Source organism: Falco rusticolus, chromosome 8 (genome assembly GCF_015220075.1).
Source record: "Falco rusticolus isolate bFalRus1 chromosome 8, bFalRus1.pri, whole genome shotgun sequence".
NCBI classification, from domain to species: Eukaryota; Metazoa; Chordata; class Aves; order Falconiformes; family Falconidae; genus Falco; species Falco rusticolus.
In genome coordinates, this window is record NC_051194.1 from 43,129,519 (window position 1) to 43,151,583 (window position 22,065).

Below are 22,065 nucleotides of genomic sequence, written 5' to 3' on the forward strand. Positions count from 1 at the left end.
GTCCTGGGGACAGGTCATTTTCAGTAACTGACAGAATTTAAGTTGCTGTGATTTAGGGCACAGTTAGCAATCCATAGGCCTCCTGAAGATTTCCTTCCCCTCCACCTCCCATAGTCACTAAGTAGAGAATTTTGAACTGATATACACCCTTTGGTTACCAGAATAAATCCCATCATTTAACTATGGATATCAATTTTTGGTTGAGTTTTCTTCATCCTTTTTTTCCCCTCAGTATTGCTACAGGATAAATGTATTAAAATTATCTGAAGAGCTTCTATCTAATTGGATCAGACAGTGTCATAAGAAAATTGTGAGCAGATTCATTTGACATGTGAAGGCTAGACATATTCTAAGACAAAACAAAGAAATTTCTTCTCTGCATAAATAATTGGGAATTCAAAAACATTTCCATTTTATTGTTTACTCACATAAAGATTCTAATTAGTGCAAATCACTGAAAACCATGAACATCTTATACCATTTGGAAAAATCCACTGACAAGAAGACTTTCACCTTCCTTAAACTGTCCTGGTTAAATGATATTAAATCAATCTAAGTGACAGAGTAGGTAGGAGTGATACTCTAACCTAAAGTCTCTCAAGTACTAGGAACTTAAGGTCCAGAAGGCCCAAAGAATTTTCTTCTAGTAGAAATATTGTGTAAGTTTATCTTCAGGACAAGTGTGATAGCTTGTGCAGGATATCTTAGTGGCATTAATCAAAGTCTTTCTGTGTAGCCAATGGACTGGGCCACACCTGGGGAAAAAAAAAAAAAAAAAAGCAGCATGAGAACAGCAAAGGGTAGAATCTACAGCTTTTAATATGATAAACTCAGGACGGGTAGCTCCAGTGGACAAATACACTGTGTATGTTGACATACTGGGTGCTTTCCAAGAATGGTGCAAAAGAGAGTGCCCTTGTAGCCCTGAAATAACACACAAGGTCCACATCAGCATAGATCAAAGCCAAGCACAGCATAAAACTGTTTGGGAACTAACAGATTGTTATGGGTAAAGGAATAAAGGATATGAAATCTTTATGCTTTCAGTTCCACCCCATGGCAGCTAAGTGTAAACTACTCTGTTCACTAAAAATCTCTGGCTTCTGATTATGTATGAAGAGTCTCACCGTTAACCTTGCAGAAGTCATGAAAGAATCCCCAGGTGCAAAGCAGCAGCCGAGGCTGGTTTTCCAACAGCTTCACAGACAAAATCCTTGGCCTTCAAGTGCTCTTGAGATCACAATCTGATTTTTTCCCTAACTAAACCTAATTGTCAAATATTCATGATAACGGTTTCATGAGTTACAGAATAGAGTCCGGGTGAGGGCCCTGAAACACTCTCTGAATACTCATAACCACCCAGTACTATTTAGAATGTTGCAAGCTCACCACACTCCTCACGCGTGTCTACCATCAACAATGCACTACACTGTGAACACCAATAAAGCAGAAGAAATAGTTTCCTGTTAAGGGTAATGGTGGAAAAAAGTGCATTCTATTCCCAGGCTTTTCAATACACGTGTATACATTAGTGAAGTAAAATCTTGGGAAGATATTAAAAAGGGGGCAGGGGGAAATGAAGATCTCCACTGCCGGATACCTTTCAGTCGCTTCTAGGCACACTGCTAATGTAACGCTATTTGTTACAAATTCTTGCACAATGCAACAGAACAGTTAGTGGTAGTAGAAGCTATCCGTGAGTAGTCACTGACTCAAAAAATAGTTTGTATGTAAAAATATGATACCCTTCAGTATCACAAGAGAAGCAAGCTGTAGAGGTAGTTGCAAAAAACTGAATTTATGGTACCATACATTGTTCATGAAGGACAGTAAAATAAGGGAATGTAATAGAAGATGATTTGAAGAATTTCAGAGTTAGTTTTTGACTCTGGAAAGGCAGTCAGACATACTGGAAGGAATTTCATTGAAACTGGATTGTTAAATGGCAAAGAGAATATAACGTATTTCAAATGTGAAAGAATTCGCTGTTTTGATGGAATGCATACTTAAGCTGCAAGTATATTTTAGCAATATATAGGTTATAAAAAATATCATGTTTGTGGAAGTCAGTTAAGTTGCTGGATTTTTTTTTGATCTGGGGTAAATTTCAGAAATTAATCCATTAAGGTGGTCCCTCAGTATTCTCAACAGTCAGATCCCATTGAACACAGTAAAACTAAACTGTAGTAAAATACCATGAATTTGGAATAATATAAATGAACACCGTGTATTTATACTGTTTTATCTGCAGAGAATTTGCCCTTACTGAAATTCAAACCATGCTGGAACTATCTAGTCTGATACCTCTGCCGAAGCAGAATCCACTGACTTTCTGTAAGGAATCAAGTCACATGTGGCACCTAAAACTGCTTATGCTGTAAAAGGAGAAAAATGCTTTCTTAGAAACACTAGATGTACATCACAACTCACATCACAACAAGATTTAGTAAAATTAAACAAGGTGAAATATGGTGTTACTGAACAAAATGGCTCTTATCACTCTTCTTGGGTGATTAAGTCACATGAAAATTAAAGTGTTCTGGGAACTCCACAAATGACCATAAAATCCTATTTCCACCCACTCAGAAAGTAAGCAAATGTTTCTGAAGTGGCCTGGAGAGCATACTTGTAACAAATAACAAGAATACATGTGGCAATTTATATTGGTAGCCAACAATAAAATCCTGTATTTTTTATCACAGGCATTTAGAGTAGGTAGAACCCTTCACCTCTAAACACAAATACTACAGTTTTATATAGAATATACTTCATAGACAACCTTTTCCCTGACCAAAGGTTAATACTATCCTTTAATCAGGAATCCTGAAACAAGCATAAAAACAGCTGGACTGGAACACTGCAAAGCAAAAGCTAAGTATTTCAAAACTACAGAAAATATAAATACTATAACCTTTAATTTCAGTAGATAAAATTCACCTTTGAAATTTGGAGCAGGGAAGATTACCTCTACCTCTTGCCAAACTATAAGCATCAATTAAGGTTTTGAGTTGCTTAAAAGATCATGTACGGTTTGGTTAAAATTTTGTTGGGTCATCTGGCATGGATGTGAGAGGCATCTCATCTTTTTCTAGGAATGTAGAATGAGGATATTTTTCTTTCCATCACCTTCCCTTTCAATTAAAACATTTTTTTTATGGTTTCTAGACACAAATAGACTTTAAAAATAAGCAACTGAATTTAATAACTTCATATTTAGAAAGGATCTGCAGCTTTCATACTTGAATCTGTATTCTATAGGAGTTTCTACATGGGTTCTGGTTCTGTTAGCAACAAAGCAACGTTAATGGAAATATACCTCCAGAAAAAACTGTCGATCTCTGATTTATGTATGTTTAAACAAGCACAGTTGTACAGTTGAAGTAAATTTTGCAATTCAAATTAGTCTGTACATACTCCTAGCCTGTCTGGAATTACTGTAGCTATAATATAAAATGATTGAGAGAGACATGAAATGAGCATTGAGACAGAAAGCTCAGATGACTGAATCTCTTTCCAAAAACCAAAATTAGACATACCTCTTAATTCAGTTATAATCTAAAATAACTCACAAGAAGATTGAGAAAGAGCATGGAAAGAAATCTTAAAATCATGATCACTGAATGGAAGTGAAAGCAAATAATTGCTCAAAGATGCAACTCAATGAAGAATGTTAGTCTCATTATTTCATTAGACGTTCATACAATAGATAAAAGCATCAGTTTAAAATAGAAATACAACATGCATAACAGAAAATGACTTTAGAAAATAGCAAAATATTTTTAAACCACCAGAATATTTACACTAAAACCTAATGTTTATCATTTAAAATATTGTTGTAACCTTTGAAAGAAGTCTCGGCTCCAGTTCTTCTCACTGGGTAGGACAAGATGAAACTCTCACAGTATATGATCAGAGTATATATTTAATTGTGCAGCTATTCAGTCACAAATGCTGCCTGTGGGGATTTTACTCCACATTGTGTGGGTACAGGGCTACTCATTTTAATTATTCTTACTCCAGATTTAAAAGAAAGCTTGCAGTTCACTGCAAATTTCTTTATGCCTGGTGGCTTGCTCATAGGAACATCATAAAAATGTTCAACACATCTGATAAAAATGTGGAAAAGGAGAATGTGTGTGCATCTACCTAATGTTTTCCTCTAGCAATAAAAGGAGCCAACTCAGAACTTTACACAGTTAGAATATCCCATTCCCCTCTCATTGAACAGGTAGTTGATAATGACAAGCCACTATTCCATAGGCTTTAATAATCACTTTGATTCCATATTCACTGTCACATAGTTGCTCCTGTCATGTAATCCTCAGATTACACTGCTGTGAGGACACCCACTGCATGACACTGTTGTTGACCCACGCGATAATCTCCCACATGCCACAGAAACATCTATGCTAAACGTCAGGCAAGGTGGGGGTGTGTGTATATGTGCATTTACTTTTTGCCTTTGCCAGTATAAATCTGCTCTGTAAAGATGATTCCCAATTTGAGAGTAATAAAAAAAGAAATTAAAGTAGTAATATTCCTAACAGGGTAAACCAGGTGAAAAGCTGTTTCAAACATCTACCATAGTATCTAGGATATCGGGCCTGTATAACCCCAGGGAGTCCAACTGTTGCCAAGTCCATTGTCATCAATAAAGTGGGACAAACTGCATAGCCATAATAATCCTTCAATGGAAAAGGGTGCCTTAGTGAGAGTACATTAATACATTGAGATGACGTATCACTGCATTCTGGGAAGCAGCTACGAAAACATGATATGGTCAAGGAACTTGTGTCCTCCTAAATACTGCACAAATCAACCCAAACGCTGGGGTGATACTTATATACAAACACATACATGTTGTCAGTATACAAAATAAATGAATAATTAAAATAAGTAAAGAAAACAGACTAAGCTGTTTGCTTTGCTATTTAAAACAAAAAGCTTACACAGTGCAATGAAATATTTATTCACTATGTTTTCCTTTTGCTGATCTATTTTTCTGGATTGATTACCTCTGAAAGCTTTCCTGACGTGAGCTTTTGTACACTGACAAAAGGGAGATGAAGCGAAGCATCTTGATTAGCTACAATGCAGATCAGCTTCTAGTCAAGCTTAGCAGAACAGGAAGAACAGAGAGCATGTGGTCAGAAGGCTACGTCTATCATAAGTTAGGTTTTATGGGGAAGAATGATCCACCATTCCAACTTCACAGAAAGCAGAAAAACTAGCAGGTAATACTTACAGCTGAGCTTCTAAATTGCCTAGCTCAGTTCTTTTGAGAAACTGTAACAGAAAGATCGGTTAGATTTGATTGTTGTGCAAGCTGTAGTTGTCTTAACAATTAATGTGCTGCCTCATAATCAGTGGGTTTCAAACTAGAGCCAGGCCTTGAGCCATGCCTGGATTCCTAAGGTCACCTGGCCTTATCAAACTTTGATTATATTTGACTGCAACTGTATTTTTTATAGACAGTGCACATTGCCTATTCAAGTGTCCCTGAAAAAATACACTTTTAAACAAAACCACAGAAAGGTTTTTATGACTATCTACTGCACTTAAAAGGCAAATAGACTTGCTGAACAACTTCTGCATTGCATACTAACATCCTCCAAGGGAGTATAATGTTTGTCCTTCCTATATATGAGGACCTAGCCCTTCTGTTAAGTTCAACCTCCTAAAACCTATGAATACCACTGCTTACATTGTATATGAAGGTGAAAAAAGATGTATCTGTAACAGCCGCAACTGTTAAGTTGCAATTTTAGTTAGTGCTAACCAGGCACTTTATCTGTGCATCACTAGCCTGCTTTCCCGTTGAACCCACTTAATTTTTAGTAATTGCTCTGACACAGATTATCACAAGTAGTTACGTGTTACCCATCAATGAAATAAATGAGACCGCTTGATTTCCGTGTGAAGTTATGCTGTGATTTGATAAACTAAGCCCAAAGTACACAGAGGGTTATTCTATGCATTATTGTCATTCAGTTACAAATGTCTTCAAGAAATTTGCCTCTTTTCTTGCTTTGTAGGCAAAATGTAGTGAAAACAGTATTTTCTAACAAATAACCCTTTACTGAAATTGTAGTTTCATGCATTTACTATTTCCTAATTTATGGGAAAAGTAAGTACTATTAAAAATCGTAACTAAATCCCCTAAGAAGTCCACACTGTCTCCCAACAATAAGTTTAATCACATAGCTATTTTATTCATGGAAAGAAAAAAGAACAAAAAACACAGAAGACCAAACAAAAACGTGAGACATTTGCATATATTATAAATAGTAAGTTTCATCAGATGCAAAAAAAAATTGTGCTGTCTAACACTAAAAGATCACCACTACAATGATAATTCTTGGTAACTACAGAGTCTGCATATGTCAGCACCAACTTATGGGGGACCTGCAGAGGTTTTTAGCCCTGATCAGTCTCTACAGTGATCTTGAATCTTTTATGCAAACCACAAATCATGTAATTTAGGTGCCTTACAGTGACTCCAATTTATGCTGTGACATGAAAGATGAGTCAGCTGGACCCAGAAAGGTTAAAGTGAAAGGGTGACAGCATCAGTTTTATGCACCTTGTTCTAACACCCCTCAGCTGCAATTTAAATTGAGATCTGGCAATCACTTGATTCCTCCTAAATAAACTGCTATTCTCTGAATATACTATATTCTGTCATAAACCCCTTCATTATTTGCTACAAAAATGGCAGTCCTGTCCTAACTTTAACTCTGCTTACAGTTACCTATGTAATAATGTATGTTGAATGAATTATCAAATATGGCTGTGAATGAAATGCCAGACTTGCACTGATGCATGGTAGACAATTAGGTTGGATTATATACCATAGAATCCATACAGTGTGCATAGTAATTTCTTCTCTTCACAAGAAGTGCCCCACAAATGCAACAAAGGACTTATTAGCCCTTCTGCGTCAGCTGTGTTTCAATCAACATGTCCCTTGTCTCTAGGGGTCTGTATATTATACATGCTGATATTTCTTTTTTTTTTTTTTTTAATAGGATAGGAAATGCTTTTCTGTATTACACCTCCCTGGGCCACTTGCTTAGAAAGAAAACAATGTGGGGAGGCTTTGCTCAAAGGCTGTTTCCTACCATCCAATAAAAAATAAGTATCATAACTTCAGCTTCCTCTCTCTCTCCAGATAATTACAAAGAGATTTCATTGTGTCCTCTGTACTATAGAGTCCATGAAGAAAAGGGCCTTGAGAATTCAGTGTCTGACACCTACTCCTTTTTCGCCAAATTGGAAAGATAGCTTGAGTATGCTCTTGCCATCATCAGTCATCTTAGATCTGTATACTCAAGTACTAAAAGCCTTGCAAATAACTGTTCCTTTGATGTATAGTAGTAAATAATTCTTATTAGATACATACAATTCTTTAACAAAATAATTTATAAAATCCTTAACTTTAATTACACACAGGATAATTTGCAAGAAATTCAAAGAATTCATTATTTTTTAATAGTATTAGTAGCAGGATTTTAAAAGTAATACTAAAAGTTTTGTAATTCATAACAAAATAAATTAAACACCAAGTAAAGAAGTTGCTATGGTTTTTTTTACTTTTTCAACCATTTTTTACTATTAATTTTAAATCTATAAAGATTGCAGCTAAATGAATATGTACTCACTGTTTGATAACTCTGACAGCTTGCATCATGCAAAATATATCAAAATAGTTTTGTTATTACAAGACAAAACACATAGATTTTCTGATTTTTCCTTTCTGCATCCTTAGGATAAATGCAAGATTGAGAGTTTAAGAGAGGTGCAGCACGGGGTAAGAATCAGGTTGAGTATGATATCAGACTTGTCAAAGCATCAGTGGAAGGGTCACAAGAGTCATCCAAGCTCTTCTGCCAAAGTGCCTAATTCAAATTCTAGTGCTCAGCTAAGTCTGAATCTATTATTCCATTCATGTTTCTATGAATATTACAGTCCCTTGTATACAATAATTTGGCTTCAAAGCTTCCCACTAAAGCTGAAGAGAGAAAATGCACACCTGACCTGATGCTATTGCAGTTTGTGCATGAAAAAAAAGCACTTCAGCAAACCATTTATGATATGTGTATTTAATATTTCCTAATGCTTCTTTGCCATTAGCAATTTTTAGCAATTAATCCCAAACAGTGGGAACAAGTCTTTTAAATTACATTCCTTACTACCGGTAAAACAACCAAAAAGCACAGGTTGACTGCTGTTGTCATCAATACATCAGTTCCATTCACCACAAGCAGAAAAGACAGGACCTTGAAGGTCAAAGAGTATAGGGAAGCCCAAAGGAAATATCATGTTGGATTTCTGTTGATGCTTCTAGCAACATAAAAGAATACTGTCTGAACAACATTATCTTGTTATCATACCACATTAAGAACAGTTGCAAATATTCTACATAAAATGCTACACCCTTGCAGCTCATTTGCATTTGAAACCAATAATTTCAATGACAATTTATGATCTCTAGTGAAAAGCAACTAATTCTTAAAATGATCTTTTAATGAAGCAAAAAAAAATAATCAGTGTGCAGTACTGAACTTTGGATAGACTTCTTTCTGCACACATTCTTAAGGCCACAAATTATTTTCCTGCTTTTTAGTGTTCAATATATTTCACAGAAGTACAGGGCACTGCAGCTACACAACGTTTTCACTTATAGCAGCTTCCAGGAGAAAAAGTCAAGAAATGAGCCAATGATAAACATTTTATTTTCTAGCTGGGATACAAACTCTGAATTCATCTCAAAACATCCAAAATGTGTACCTTTGCAAGATATGACTGACAAATTGGGGTGGGGGGGAAGTACAAAAATACTATGCTTTAGGAATCTGAGCAGAACCAGAAAGTTAGAGCAACTCCTCTGGTTATCAAAGCGCACTTCCACTGCAGATGTGAGAACTTATGGATTTTGCCAGCTATACAAACAGAAGCTGCCTTGGCAACTGCAGTTTCACATGGGCAGGGAAAATTTCTCTCCTGAGTGGAATGATAACCAGATTCTGCCCTATGTTTTATAGTTACTGTTCTGTCCTTCCACTATAAAACTGGAAGTAACAAAACATCACGCACATATTCAATATGGTCATGATACAAATATAACATATGAGCATAAACAGCTCTCACACATCTGTCTTAGGATTTGGGACTTTATCAGAAATAAACTAGAGTAGAAGCAGAAATTTATACTGCTCTACCATGAAAACACACATCCCCTATAAAGTCTTTGCACACCATCTTATTTTACATAATTACTTCATTTTCTGGAAGTATTTGTGCAAAAGACAACACAAAGACCTTGCATTCATTACAACACTAGGCAGTATTGTGTGTTTTGTTCATTTTGAAAGCTGTACTGGTTAAGACAAATCTTTTATTAGAAGGCTTTATAGCTCTGCTGTTCAGAATGAGTTTGAGTAAAATTTCACATATAAAGCTCACAATGACATTTTTCCTATACCAAAATTGAATTTAAGAAGGATATGCTACATTTTAATAAAACATCTCATGGTTTTCAAGTCTATTTTTATGATTCTCTAAGGAAAATAGAGCAAATTGTATTTACACCCACTGAAGTTCTCTTGCTGGTGCTTTAAGATATATTTTCTGGTTTTGTTTGAGTGCCATAGTATTTACATTTTCAAATTATCCGCCAGTCTATATTCTCAGTAGTTACTATTGTTACGACTATTTTCTCTTTTTACCATATGTTCACTATTACTTGATTATCAAAGGTACTTTGAAATGCATTCTATGACTGAGCATCTAATCCAGGAGGAAGTTATGTGTTGGTATGTTCCCTGATCACTTCCTCAGGGAAAGAATAGATTATTGAATAGATTGCTTTCCACAATGTATACTTTTTACATGGCTTGGTTTAGGCCTAGATTTCATAACTGGTTTTGTACAGACGAAGTTTTTATATGCAGAAGGTTCGTTAGATTAATTAATGTGTTTTCCTGTCAAAGATGACCTTTAATGTCACTTTCTGACTTCCAGTTATGAACCAGGAACTGGGTATGACAAAACAGGATTAATACCCAACTATTTAATTGAAACTCCAAAATCTAGAATACACTTCACTGCATGAGACAGGATGACAGGATATTCTTCTGTCCTAATTTTCTCCATTCAGGAATGGCAGAGATATAAGAGCTGTATACTTAGTGCAGACCTAAAATAAATCTGTAAACATAACAGGGAAAACACACTCAACTTACTGAAATCTTAACCTGCAGGTAAGATAAATTTCCTGAGCCACCTCAGCTTTAGCATCCTCAGCATCTCAATAATAAGAAACTTTTTTATTACCACATTTGGAAAAGGTATACATATATATTTTATACAACTGTATTAATAAATAAATAATAATCCCATCTTTCCTTGATGTAAGATCTCACATACACTACTGTATAAAAATCTCTTAGCCTTGACATTTCCTTCTGCCACTGCAGCCCACCTCCAAATGATACAGTCCAGATAATTTAGCTGTTTCAGGTAAATTGTGCAAAAACATCTGTGTGACAAGTTCTCTATATAGTTGTTAATTCATACATTAAAGAAACAAAAAAAGTTCATAAGGATGGATAAAAGCCAATTTTATGTCAATGTTAAGATAAACAGAACTGTTCTAAGTAATTGCACAGCTTTTTCAACTACAGTTTAATGGTGCTTATGTAAAAGTATGCCTTATGTTACACAAGACAGACATCACAGGAAGTGACCATCATGGACTCTCCTTCAATTCTAAGAATAGTTCAGTGAAAACATTCAGATGTGCAGCCATAAAAACCAGCTAAAATTTCAAATACAAAACTTGCCTGCAAAAGGCGGTCAGGACCAACTGCTAATGATGTATTCTGCTTAACCAAACACTTAAAAGCACAGAAAGGGAGAGTTAATATCCCAGTTCCCCCACCCTGTCCAAATATAACACTATTAAAATAAAGCTAAATAAGTTCTTTGCATCCCAGTTTTTCTGTGGTGTCAGTGTCATCATCCAGAATTCCCTTCCCTGAATCCTCACTCAGCTGTAGCTCCAGAAGGAGCTCAGCCTGGACATTCTTTCATTGGATGTGCAGTCTTGGCCATGACAAGGAAATGCATTCTTAGTTTTGGTGTTCCTGAAAGGTTATCACCCAACACAACCTCAAGAACATCGCTACTAAAACAAACAAATACTTCATGCTTTCCTTTTGTATTATCATTCCAACATATCCAGATATTCAGTTAAAATGAAAGTTGTATTTTAACAACCAATAGCTGTAAAAAAATATTATTTCTATCAGTTACATAGAATACCTTACAATTATGCTTCACAACTTTAGTTAGGATTCTTAGTCCTAGGCTACTTAGGGTATTCTAGTACCAGAGAGATGGCAGGTAAGCTGGGCTGCCCAGCAGAGCTGCTTGTCTACAATTCTGACCAGATTAAATGGATAGCTAAATAGGCAAACAGAAGTAGGATGAATGGCAAATGACTGCAAAAACTAATGTATCTGCAGACTTTAGCAAAGCTAGGTCAGGGCAGAAACAGCCACCAATCTCACGGCCATGATGTTAAGATTGACCAGTCTTGAACAGAACCACTATGAAAGCATCCTTTTTGAAAATCATTTTGCTTTTACTGTAGAAGTAACTGTGTTGTGGGGCTAAGGTAGTTGCATTGCAATGAAATATGCATTTATATCTGACAAGGAAAATGCATTTCTTATGTAGGTTGTACACCTTATTTGGTATCTCTCAACAATACAGTTCATTGCTTTTAAGCAGCTGAATTTTCTAAAATGTGCAACAAGTGACTTCAGTGTTGCTTATTAGCAACTAGAACAAATCTGCAACAAATTCTTCAGTTTTGTTTTTAAAATGTATTTTTTCTTTTCAATAAATACAAGAATGTGTTATCACTCCAATTTAAACATAAGAAGTGAGATGTACTGCAGAATCACTTTACTGCATGAAAAATCTTCCAGGTGATGATCCAAAACTTACTAAAGTTAATAAGAGGGCTTTCTGGTGCTCAGCTGCAAACATATGTGCATATCCTAATTTAGCTTCTGACTCACTGGCACGTCTGAGTGACTATTTTGTTACTGGTGTTGCATTTACAACCGTATGCACTTAAAGACTATATTAATATTGAAATTGTGATGCCCTTCAACATCTTGGAGCAAGATGCTGAACCCAGCACTCCTGCTGAACTAAATGTGACAGTTTATGACTGTCCACCAAACCTAAGGATGTATAATTAAATATGTATTAAGTGCAATTGATTAATTAGCTGGTATGCTTGCAGCATAAAATATATGCTATACTTAAGTAAAAGAGAATATTTTACCTTGCTTGATAAGGTTGACTGTTGTCTTCACTGAAGAACAGATGTGTACTAGCAAGCTCCCACGGTAGAATTCAGATATTGCTGAAGGGTAACCAAAGACGAGAGAAGCAAGTGTACACCTAAGTAGAGGGTCTAGTAGAAAGTATTATTACGGCCCAGCTGTAAATGGGAACTCCCAAATAACTGCACAGCCCAAGTTGTACATTAAACTTTTAGAAATATCTCAAATTGGACAGACTGAAGAAATCAACAGAACATTTAAAAAGAAGTCATACAGCAGGAAAACAGTTGTAAAAAAGCAATATGAGCAGAAGGAATATTACAAAGATATAACGTAAGAAAAGCTTATACAGAAATACACCATCTGCAGATGAGGCAGACTGATTTCAGTTGATCAAGAGATAAAGTTGATACAAATTGATGTACGTTAAGCAATTAACTGTAACGATCACATTTATATGTTGTGGTCTCTTACCAGAAATAGACAAAAATGCGACAGCTACATTTCTGTAGATTCAAGGAAGAATTCACTACAATCCCTTGCAAGTTCTGCTGGGAAGTGTAGCATAAGAGCACTTGGGAGATGCACAGACAACAACAGTGCCATGTGAACATGAGAAGTCACTGGACCATTGTCTGCACCAGAACACTGGTTTATCCAATGGAAAATCCAGTGGAAAATAAGTATCACGGAGCTGGTGAAGTTGCAAAGGGACATTCTGCTTTACAACCTTCACAATTATCTTCTTTATCATTCAACTTAAGGCAGCTCACAAAAACAGTGTCTAAGTTAGACTAAATATGTATGAAAAGCAAATCAAGGGCATTACTACAGAAATGGAAACAGTCCTTGCAAACAGAAACAGAAGCAGCAAAGTATTAAATAATTCATATAGCTGAGCACTTTGCGAAAAAATGCTCACCGTGAATTGCATATGGATATCTGGTTTCATGACTGGAAAAATGATTTTGAAACTCCAGAAAAAAATTTCATGTCATTAATTTTAAATTCAAAGGAATATTGAAAACAATTGTATGAAGATCAATAAATAACTATAATTATTGAGGAAAACTATGAATAAAACATTAAATTGCAGACTGTAAGCCTCTAGGCACTTTGCACCATTAAATATATTTCTATTTTTATATCTCAATTTTCTCTGAAAAAAATGAAGAAAATAAAGAACTTTAAAAGAAAATGATGATTCTTCTACTGAAAAAGAACCTTGAACACCACCTTTGTTATGAATAAAAATTACATTGAAATGAAAGTCAGCTTCCAATACCATATTATTTAAGTAGAAAAGAGCAGGAATTTGTTCAATGAGAGAGAAATTGCAGGGTAGACTATTTCCAATATAGCATGTACATTTTTGGGTACAATACATATATTCTGATGTACCAAGTTTTCTGAACATTGGCATACAAAAGTGTATCTCAAGAAGATAAAAATTACTCCTAGAGATTCAACTGAAGCAGCAGTTACAAACAATTACTTTCTCTTCTTGTCGGGAGCTCATGGTCTCTTGAAAATTTAGTTTGATGGTCTCTCTAATTTCTAGAGCAATTAGATGAAAAAACTGTATGAACTCCTGATGCTTTCCATTTTATAGTTGCTGTGCAGACCAAATAACTAGTTTTTTCTATAGGATTGTTGTATACAATCTAAAATTAATTGTAACTGAATTTTGTGTATTTTTGGTGTAAATATTTTTTTATATAATTTAATGTCATTTCATTATATAACAACTATTGTTTCCATGTGTATGATGTCAGTGCAGGTCTTCAGTTATAAAGATATTTGCTGTAAATTGCACTAATCACAGAACTATTTCTGCTTCAGAACATGAACAACATTTAATTTCTTTGTAATGGTTCTATTTAAACATTAATACCTATCTCTTTTGTTACACTGCAGGGTTTCTACTTTCTGATTCTTGTTAAAAGCTGATGGCTTTTTTCTGCCTTTCAAATTTGTGAACTCATAATTTACTAAATAATCACTTCCATTCAGTATGCCTTTTTTCAAACCTTTGTTTTACAAGTATTTAGTATGTGCTATTGTAGGTTTCTGTCAAGTAGTCTGCATCACTGGCCTTACATTGCCCTAATTACTAACATCCAAGCATTGGTCAAATGCTTCTAAAAACCACTAGACTGCACACACCTCAGTATAAATTTGATACTGCACAGTGTTCAGCACTCTTCCTCTAAATGCAGCAAGACAATAAAATCATCACGTACTTGTTTTTTTAATATACAAGTAGTCTGATAAGTGCATTAGCCATGTATTTAAAATTAAGTACAAGAGAGATAAGTCTACAACATACCACATTATTATATTTATTATTAATTCTTGTGAGATCTAGGTATGTGTTTTAATTTTCAGCTTCATGAGTCCTTCTCTCCTAGATCCAAATTCTTTCATCATTATAGCAAGCTCTGCCCTGATGCAAGATGTTGAAACTTCCTCACCCTTTTAGCCTATTCCACAATATTCAGAAACCCTTTCCTGATTTACTGTACAAATTTATTCTTGATCAATAAATACAAATATGGTAACAGGTCAAGATCTGATTCCATATCTGTCAAAGTTAACAATACCCCTACACCGAATTCAGTAGGCTCTCTGAGTGGCAATAACTGACAAAGGAAGCTACAGGTTTTGTTTCAGAAATGAGACCTTCTTCTGTGTTTATTTACTGATAGAAAGTTGACTGCATTGTTACTGAACCAAAATTACTGAGCAGATGGCATAAATTTTAAAATAATCATACTTTCAAAGGCCAGTTACATGCTATTTACTTGTAACCTGTGAGGATCACCAGGCCAAGCTGGAAATGTTTTAAGTTCAGCCCTTGAAATAGAAAATAGTATTACAAATTTTGGACAAGCTGATCCTTTAAGCCCTTCTCATTTCATGCACAACATGCGTTGCGTGTATTCCCAACATCCAGTGAACAATGTAATACTGAAAAAAGCCTCAAAATACTACCATTTTCTCTCCCTCGACCTGCTGGCCACGCTCCTCCTAATGCACCCCAGGATCCCACTGGCCTCCTTGGCCACAGGGCACACTGCTGGCTCATGGGCAACTTGCTGTCCCCAGCAGCCCCAGGTTTGTCTCCGCAGAGCTGCCTCCCAGCAGGTCAGCCCCCAGCGTGGACTGGTGCGTGGGGTTGTTCCTCCCTGGGTGCAGGACCCTACACGTGCCTTTGCTGAACATCGTTAGGTTCCTCTCTGCCCAGCTCTCCAGCCTGCCCAGGTCTGGCTGAATGGCAGCGCAGCCTCCTGGTGCATCAGCCGCTCCTCCCAGCTCTGTATCAGCAGCAAACTTGCTGAGGGTGCACTCGGCCCCTTCATCCAGGTCACTGATGAATAAGTTGAACAAGACCCAATACTGACCCCTGTTTCAGAGGCCCTTTCTTCCCTCCTTTCCTTCCCTTATCTTTCTTTCCTTTCAGAGTCTTAGAACCAAATATGGTGGACATACTTGTGATTCAAAAACAAAACAAAAAAAGAGGCAAATGTATTTAAACCTGAATTTAACCTCATAATGCTGCTCTTAGGATCACTATCAATTGTATCACACATCAACAGTGTAAGACAAATTAACACAAGTCTGTTCAGTAACTGCAAGAAATATCTAAATTGTTGATATAATATGGAAGGTGAGATAAAATATTTTAGTAGTAAAAGAAGGAAAGCACCTGCAAACAAGAACAAATTTTTGGATGAACGGATATGCAAACATCTTGCACATTTCATTTTTATAGAAGACGTAAATGGAAAAGCTAACAATCTCCTTTCCTTCAGATTTTTATGCATGGTACTTTCAGGCTGTCTCTTTGTGTGCCCCAGCTTCTATTATTAATGAAAAAGTATGGGAATCCTACACCTTAAAAAATTCCAACAGTCTTAGAAACTGCATTCTAGACTCAGCTTTTCTCACTTGATAAACGTCTTTGTTCTTTACAGGTGAATTCCAGTGTGATGTGCCCCTAGTGCATAACTCCTGCTGTAAGACATCAGTGGGAATGGGTGAGACATGATGCCTTCATTGCTCCCCAATCCCATTATGCATCTATATCTCCTCTACCTACCTAAATAGCTTTATTATGCTCTTGATAGATTCACACAGAAGCAGGAAATCAGCCTAAAGATCAGCACTACTGTAACAAATCTCGTAATTTATCAGCTACCTAAATTATCAGCTATCCTGCTTGTAGTGACTCTTTTCGAAATTTGACAAATAATAACTTCATATCTGCTTAAAATTTACCAAGTTTAAGTGGAATACATCTAAACTTTTACTTTCTCCTCCATGAACGTCTCCATATGTTTCATATAGATAAATCACATCAACTATTATCTTTTGAGTTTTTCCAATTGCTTTTATACAGGAAACATACAGGCACACATGCATATACAAACGTACATATACATGCATATTTGTGCAAGTTGTTCTCACACACCCAGATGCATGCATAGTGTTAAGTCTTTATCACTTTGTTATGTTAGATGCATCTTGTTAGAAGACATACCTTGTATGTAGCAGAGGTCTGACTGAGCTTCCATCTTCCTTTTTTTCTACAAAAGAAGAGTTTTCCAGTAAGACTTCTTGGCCAAGGCTAACAGTTCATGTACAAGAAGTGGCATTTTCTATAGATCTCCATTGACTTTCTCCTTCGTGGTCTTCCGTTCAGACCACAAGATTTTCCAGTGTCATGTGCAACTTTATTTCTCTTGGAATAGAATTGTCTTGGAGCTATTAAAAAAAAAAATTAAAAAAATCTGTTCATATTTCTGGTTTTATTTGGGGGTTTGGGGTTTTTTTGTTTGGTTGGTTTGGGCTGTAGGGTTTTTTAATTTAGAAAATTGGAAATTGTATTTACAGAGAATAAAATCTTTCCATGTTTCTATTGGTATTTTAATCTTCCCTTTAATGACATTTCTCATTCAAAAATTACTATGTGGTTAAAATATACATTCTTTTATTTAGCTGGTAGATTGAGATTTTTAGTATAATGGATTGATTACTTTCTCATTTTATGAGGATAGAAAAATAACTGAAAAATTTACTTTAATCAGGACACCTCATGAGAGACAGAGCTACATATGCCTAATATTTTTTAATTTAAAAAATATTTTAATTGTCTTGACCCAACAATCAAAGAAGATTAAGCTAATTATCCAAGACACTTCAGTTTCTGAGCAGTAATTGGAGGACAAACAGCATGCTAAAAAGCAGTACTTGGGCTTTAATAATTAGCACCATGAAGAAAGGATCTAACAATAAATTCTTTATACACAAAATAACTGCTGTCTGCTGTGTGCCTATAAAACATATCCTGACCAAAAAAGCATCAAAATTTCAGAAGAATTGGAGAAGGGCGTCTCTTGTCCTTGCTTTCAGAATGCACATTTCCTTCCTGTTTCAGCTTTAAAATAATAATTAATTGAAGAATTGTTTTGTGATTATCACTGTTGTAGAGGGGTAAAAACAAGAGTTAAAGTAAAACGAGAGATGGCATACAGAAGCTGATTCACAGACAGGTCATCATGTTCCGTGTTTCTTGTTTGCCATAGCTCCCTTGACAGCACAAACTTTGTATACCAACTTTTGACTAGCATGAGTAAAAATATACCATTAGTTCCCAGAGGGCTGTTAGACATTCAAGGAGAGCAGGTGACTGATCATATAAACAGCAGCAGACAATATATTAATAAATCAGCAGATCTCCAAGTATTTCCGAGAGTGCCAAGTGACATTTGTCAAGTGACATAGTATCTAACTTCACAATACACATCTTACTGATGGTTTTGCATTGCCAAAACCAGGCAATAGTTTAGTCATATAAATAGTATTTTCTACTTTGGTAGATTCTTACAATACTTCTACTATAGCCCACTCAAATTACCTTCTATCTTACATACACCTCAGCTGTTCAAGATCTCAACCATGTACTGTAAAAATATCTTCAATTTTCATTGCAATCCTTTTGATATTGAAATAGTATCTGCCTAAAATAAATAAACACTGGAGCTCTAAACATCCTTAAATACAGTAGAATCCAATGCCATGTGCATATTTTCTCAGATGACATGAAGGCAAATGGCACTGAGTTTTCAGAACACCACAACTGACTGAAAAGCTGTTGCTGCTCATGAAATCGTTAAAGCCTTGCCCAGATGGCTGGAGTACAGGTTCACTAAGGCCATTTATATCAGATAGCATGGGGGTCTCCAATAATGTAAAAATGATTCTTGGTAACCACCACGCAGATGGTTTTCTCTCTCTCCCAAGGTCCAAAATGATAGGAAAAAATAATATAACTTGTAGCAGCCCTCATATATCTACAAAACACACCAGAGAGGAGAGAAGAGGAAGGGGAAAAGGCAATCCCTTTGTTGTGGCTTAACCTTGGCTGAACATCAGGTGGCCACCAAAGCCACTCTGTCACTCCCCTCCTCAACTGGACAGAGGAGAGAAAATATAACAAAAAGCTCGTGGGTTGAGATAAGGACAAGGAGATAGCTTGGCAGTTACCAACATGGGCAAAACAGACCCAACCTGGGGAATTTAGTTTAATTTATGACCATTCAAATCAGTGTAGGCTAATGAGAACTAAAATCAAAACTTAAAAACACCTTCCCCCCACTATTCCCTTCTTCCTGGGCACAGCTTCACCTCTGATTTCTTTATCTCCTCCCCCAAGCAGCTCAGGAGGAGGATCAGTTTATTGCAAATTGTTTCTGCTGCTCCTTCCTCTTCACACTCTTCCCCTGCTCCAGCATGGGGTCCTTCCCATGGGAGGCAGTTCTCCACAGACTTCTCCAATGTGAGTCCTTCCCATGGGCTGCAGTTCTTCACAAACTGCTCCAGCCCAGGTCCCTTCCACAGGGTGCAGTCACTCAGGAACAGACTGCTCCAACATATGTATCACCATATGGTCACAAGTTCTGCTAGTAAACCTGCTGTAGCATGGACTCCTCTTTCTACAGGTCCACAAGTTCTGCCAGCAAGCCTGCCTCAGTGCAGGCTTCCCACAAGGTCACAGACTCCTTCGGGCATCCACCTGCTCCGGCATGGGGTCCTCCATGGGCTGAGAGCGGATATCTGCTCCACCATGGACCTCCATGGACTGCAGGGGGAAAGCCTGCCCCACCATGGCCTTCGCCTTCACCTCCTCCTCCTCCTTCTGCACCAGCCTCGTTGTCTGCAGAGTTGTTGCTCTCACATAATTCTTGCTACTTTCTTCTGCTACAACTTGTTGTGCAGATATTTTTTACCTCCTTAAATATGTTATCACAGAGGTGCTACGACTGTCGCTGATGGGCTCAGCCTTAGCCAGTGGTCATCTTGGAACCAGCTGGCATTGCCTCTGTCAGACATAGTGGAAGCTTCTAACAGCTTCACACAGAAGCCACCCCTGTAGCCCCCCATCGCTACCAAAACTTTGCCATGCAAGCCCACTACATACTTGCAGCCGCAGAAAAAATGCAAGGTCTTCACCATTCCCATTTTTGCTTATAGCCTGAGTGCCAGAATGGGTTAGGGACTAAGATGAAAAGATGTGGTATAAAAGTCTTTGATCCTCTTTTCCTACTAGGAATCTAAATTGGTAGTCAGAACAGTAATGCTGCTAAGTTGGAAGAACTACAGAAGCATCACATCAGACAGTCAAAATAAATCCTCTGTGTTTTGACACACTACATAAATTATGTCCTTTATGTACTACCACAGAAGGATGATAAAGAAAAACATGTTAAACCTGAAGCCGAGTCTCTAATATCTCTGGAGTACACTGCAAACTCATCCCAGTTGGCATATTCACCAGTGACATGAGTGAAATCTCCAGTCATCTAATATAGCTGTTCACTTGACACTTGTAAGGTAAATTCCTGAACTTAAGTTCAGGTCTTTGTTACTGCAAGCCTGGAGGCTGCTCTAGTAAAGAGCAGTTTCTGAGATAGCTAAACTCAAAGCTCAGCTAACTGATAAAGTCTTAATCAATCAAAAAATTGGCCCAACAAATAAAGTGGTACATTCCTCTAAAGGCAACCATATGGTTAGCCTGACAACCCCACCAATAAATTTATCAGTAACCAATAAAATATTACACAGTATTAAGCAAGCTGCAGCAGCTCTGGCAATAAAGTAATGTTGGACCAGCTCCTGTCTACACATGCCTGGATTTACTTCCAAACAAGACAGCACAAAGTGCATCGAATACATATACAAGAATAAAAAGCTCAGTCTCCCCATTTTTTCTGGGTATCTTTGTGTTGCTCTGGCCACATGGCCCCAGCCAAGAACTTCCTTATGACTGCAGAACTCTTACAGAGCCCCTCTGGCAGACACAAAGCTGGCAGTTTTACTCCAGTCCCCAGACCCACTACAGGAAGCACCAGGGGCCTGGCTGGGCTTTATCTCTTCTCTTTGGACAGGCATGTATTTAGAGGTCAGCTGGAATACTTCAGAAAATCTCCAAGCTTGCTCTAAACGATAGTAGGTTGGTATAAAACTAGTCTGGGAATAAAATGGGACTGCACAGCTCCAACATCCTTTTTTTTTTTTTTGCTCGGTCTTGCACCATTAGTTATCAAGCACCCTACTTTTTGGTCATTCAATCTCTTTTCCTGCTGCAGTTTCCAAGATTTTCCAAGCCCTTTGGTTTCTGACAATATAAGAATTTGATATTGGAATTAATACAGAAGGTCTTTATTACTGTGAATTTTCAAGTTATCTTCATTCAAAAAACAAATATTAATAAGCAAAACAGATTAGGTGGCCCCCTAAATCACCATGTTTGATCTTTAAGCTTACTCAAATCAAAGAAACTTGGAGAACACTTTCTTTAGCTAGCTTTAATAACCTTTGTATCTTTTTGGTTTTGCCTCTACATACTTCAGTTTTCTTTCTGGTGGGACACTACTTGGCTTGGAGACTGGCAGTTATGTATAATAATTATGGTCTGTATTGCAGCCTTCAAGTAGATGCTCACTTTCTTTTTTAACTCCTTAATAGTTACAATTTAGATGCTATGTGGCTTGCAATGCGTTACGATTCTTTTGCACTAAGCTTCTTTTTCCTCAATGCTCTTAATTTTCTTAAAAAGCTGTTAATAAAATGCCAGTGTCCATGTAAATTAAAAGAGACTGAAAAACTTCTGTGGGTGGAGGACATATTAAAATAATATATTCATCCCTAATGGTAATGTGGAAGTAACAACTGTGCTTTGCCATTAGTCAGAACTTAGAATCACACCTATCAAGAAATAACATTATGCACAAACATTATCCCCCTTAACAAGAGCCTCAGAGCAATATTAACTGGTTAATCCTCACAGTGTCACTTCCAACATGGGATTGGAAATTAACATTATTCCTATTCTACAAAGGAAGAATTCTAGCCATGTTTCTTCTAAAGTGCTCTATGTTAGAAGATGTAATCTGCCTGTGGCAGCAAAGCGCACAGACTATGTTCGCTGTGCCGGTAGCTAAGCCAGCTCTAAGAGAATCACCTCACAGATGTCTAGAACATCTTCTCTGTCAGTACAGGCTGAGGCAAAGAGACCAATGCTTCCTGAGTTTAATAATTGCACGTGGAAAAATAAATATAGCAACAATTACTCCTGTGCAGACAGAGCATTCAGGGTGCCCCCCATTATCTGCAAGGTAATTACATCATTTAAGGAAAT